The 3857-nt window shown below is 42.1% G+C and overlaps 1 long non-coding RNA gene across 1 annotated transcript; it reads right to left on the minus strand.

Annotated features, from left to right (window-relative positions):
• Positions 1-1641: 1641 nt before the first annotated feature.
• LOC119305754 lies at positions 1642-2642 on the minus strand. Its single transcript, XR_005148765.1, has 4 exons — positions 2384-2642; positions 2106-2195; positions 1926-1968; positions 1642-1777 (listed from the first exon to the last, which is right to left on the minus strand). It is a non-coding gene; the product is annotated as an uncharacterized LOC119305754 (long non-coding RNA).
• Between the last annotated feature and the right edge of the window lie 1215 nt (positions 2643-3857).

Consider the following 3857-nt stretch of genomic DNA (forward strand, 5'->3'; position numbering starts at 1 on the left):
TCAGGATGCCTCAGGTTCTCGGTGTTGATCGAGACGGTGCTCCGGACAATGCACCCGAGCTGAGGCGAGTACCCCTTGACTATTCGTTCGGGCGCCGTTGGATTCCCGTTGGAGTCCACTTCAGTAACTTCCTCCTTGAGGGTGCGGAGCACGATCGGGCGCCGGTCCTTCCGTTGCCTCTTCGGCTGGCTGCTATCTGTGCGTGCGCCGCCATCATCAGTGGTGGCATCCTCGGCGGCACCATCAGTGGTGGCATCAGTGTGGTCATCCTCGGCGGCACCATCCGTGGTCTCAGGATCGGTGGGGAAGGCGGCGGCCTCATACACGTGAGGTTGTTCCTCCATCTCCTGGGACAGCTCCCAGAATGCCTTGCCGCCCGAACCCCCGGCCTCATCGTTGTGGGCCATGTTTCTCTCTAAATAGAAACAAAGTTTGGTCAAAAAGTTGGTTATTGTCAAGGAACAAGATCATGGTCTCATCATTTAGGGTTTGTCGACACCGAGGCATCCTAAAATCTAAGCTTTTATCATTGAGGGTTTTTCGACGCCAAGGCACCCTAAAAGCCTAACTTTTCATCATTTCGGTTTTTATCGACACCGAGGCACCCTAAAAGCCATGCATTAGTCACAAGTACGCCGGGGCACTTGATCCTACTTAATTAACTACTAAGATACCCCGGCCCATGCATTAGTCACAAGTACCCCATATGTCCTATTTTTAGCAAATTCATGCTAAAATTCACGGAAAATTTCAGCATGACCTTTGCTGAAAATAGGACATATGGAGTACCCGAATTTGCCGGAACGGAAGTTAATCGACATTCCGGCAAACTCAAGGGCCTCTCGGGGTACCTGCAAAATCATCACGACACGATGGTCGGAGACAAAACCCAGCAAACTAGCAAAATCATCACAAATTGTTTTCTGTTAAAGATGATCATCATCTTTACAAGTCTTTCTCAATGTGATCACAAGTAATTCAGAGGCATCACAAGTAATTCAGAGCATCACAAGGCATTAGTAGTTCAGTACATGAACAAGTTTTACAAACCCAGATAAGAACAAGTGAATTCTAGTCCCATTGACACTCCTGGTTTTCTACAAACACCAAGTACTAGGGCACACAAAAGTTCTGAAATTTGTGTGCCTAACTGAATTAACTGAATTTTCAGTAACCGAATAAACTGAATTTTCAAAACTGCAAGAATACAATCGAGAAAAATCCAACAACACTAGAACTGAGCTGATTGACAATAGTTTTGTTCACTGTTATGTTGGCCTAACTGGATGTTGGCTATCTTTTATAGTGTCTCTGTTACATGCCAGTTTGGTCATTGCTAACTTTTGATATGTTGTGTTTCTGACATATCAGAATCGGATATCCAAAAGAAGAAACAATATAATTTCTAACAAATCATTAGCCTGTTTGCTTCAAAAATAACAGTTCCTGTTGAGATTCCTGGGATCCAATCCCAACCAGTCCATTTGATTAAAATGACTGGATTACTGGAATGAGAATACCAAAAGAACAAGATATAGTCTACAAAAAAAAAGAATACAGCCAATCCCCATCACTGTTTTCCCCTCTGGTTCAACCCTCTCACCATTTAAAGCAAAAATCTATATGGACCATCCATTCCTAGTTTGCATAAGTATCTAGTTTTAATTTACCTTCACAAGAGCACCAATAACACCCAAGCTGGTAAGCCTCAAGTACTCAAAAGGTCTTGTCTTGCTGGTAGTATTCAGGAACGGGTACAGGTACAGTGGGATGTGAGCTGCAAAGGAAAAAGAAGAAGACTTAATTATTAACCACTGCTAGTTAAGATTTACTTATTCTGTAAAGTCACCAAAATGAGGAAAGCTTTTTAACAATAAACAATGGAAATATTTAAGACTTGGCATAGAAACAGCAGCGCTCAGTACCATTCAAGAACGGGATCCTGGTCTTAGGGTGTGAAGCAACACACTGCAATTAAAAAAAAGTAAAATGAAATTGAGGGGCAGATGGCAAGCAAGCATGATATGAAAGCAGTAGTATTCTCAATCCACCACAAGGCCCACCAGGAGTGAGGGTTTCCTTTTCTTTCTCATGTAAAAGCATACCTGAAGAAGTGCAAGTGCATTGCAGACACGGTTTGATGCAACTGGCGACAAAGTAGGAGGTGAAAGTGAAGGGTAAATTGACACAATCTCCTGCATAAATTTTCAAAACAGCATGACAGACTGAATAAGGAAAATGTGCAGAACCATCAATAATTTCATATTGAAATAATCAATACACATGGACAACCACCCTTACTTAAATAACAAGAATTGCACAAGTACATATGTACTCTTGCCATTGCGACTGAATTTAGAACAGTGCAATAACTGTAACCTACCTGGAGCAGTGCAGCAACAGTGCCAAAGGAGTGCCACAGCAGTGGAGCAAGGTCTTGAAAAATCTCTCGTTTCTGAAAGAGGAAACTGAGAAACAGATTAGACAATGAATTTTCACCTCCTGCATCCCAGATTTGCAGCCACACTTTAAATGTTAAAGTAAAATAGCTCTATGTATCAACTGTCCAGTTTGGAATATTGTCTTTGGAAAGTTGATGTTTCACTAAGAAAAGAAGGGTCTGTCTAGGACACATTTATGTCACGTCTAACCTTGTGTCCACTATGTTTGTGGTGTATTTTTTTTTGCCCCAGCTTTTTTTTGTTCCTTGTTGCTGCGTTATTTGTGGGAGCTTAGATGTGACATCCTTAGAAAACATTTAGATGTGAATTAGACAAACTCAGAAAAGAATGACGATGCTTGCATTAGTGGCTCATACCATGGGTTCACACTTTTGGTAGATAATGAAGTGACAGAAAAAAAATACTATACTAAGTAAACTTCATCACTTATCTAGATAATCTGCAGAAGTAGAACAGATTGTTTCTAACCTATAAATGTCTTCCTATATAGTTTAAACTGTTTAGATTTCCTAACACCACCTCCTGATAAGTTTGCAAAGTCATCAATAGGACAGGATTTCACAAAGTTCACACCCCCGCCCCCCTGTCCTTGAATAGGGTATCTCCACCAGATACTATAATTAAATGTGCACAGCCGAATACCCCTCCAGCCTGCTCCAGCAAAAAAATATTCATTGGAAGTTCACTTTTACCAAGAAACAAATACATCAGGAAGCAGGGGATATTAACAAAAATGCGCTTCTTGTGGTATTCACTCCTGAGAGATTGTATATGATAACTGCAGTATTTACCATTTTATTCAGGGGTACTATAACAGAAATGGGCACGTCTCTTGTTGTATTCAATCCTAATAGAACAACATATAAGATAACGGCAGTACTTTCCAGTTTAATCAGAGCAAGCAGAACTAAAATGGATACAGTTATCTGATGCACACACCGAACTGCCATCCGAGTGTGTCCAACAGAGATCGGCAACCATTCCCGCTACGGATGCTAATAACAGGTAAACCATAGCACATGTTTAAAGAATGTATCATAATAAAAGCTACAAAAATCACATACCAAACCCTACTTGCTTTCGCTACATATCTACAAGTCTACAGCAAGCTAAAGGACTGCACAAAATCACCCAATTTTCCTCATACTCCAGATATGAGCAGGCAGAGTTGCACTAAATTACCAAACACCACAAGCAAGTCATAGAATCGCCCTAAGGAGATCGGAGAGCAACATTTCCATACCAAGCACGGATCAAAGATAACAGACAAAGACGGGCGTGCACTGATCTATACCCTACAACCTTAGATCACCACGTGCGCGGGTGGGGTTAGGGTTACCTCCTCGTAGAGAGGCAGGGGTCGAGGCGGCGTCGGGGCGGCGGGGCAGCGTCCGA

This window comes from Triticum dicoccoides, chromosome 1B, assembly GCF_002162155.2.
Source record: "Triticum dicoccoides isolate Atlit2015 ecotype Zavitan chromosome 1B, WEW_v2.0, whole genome shotgun sequence".
Taxonomy (NCBI): domain Eukaryota; kingdom Viridiplantae; phylum Streptophyta; class Magnoliopsida; order Poales; family Poaceae; genus Triticum; species Triticum dicoccoides.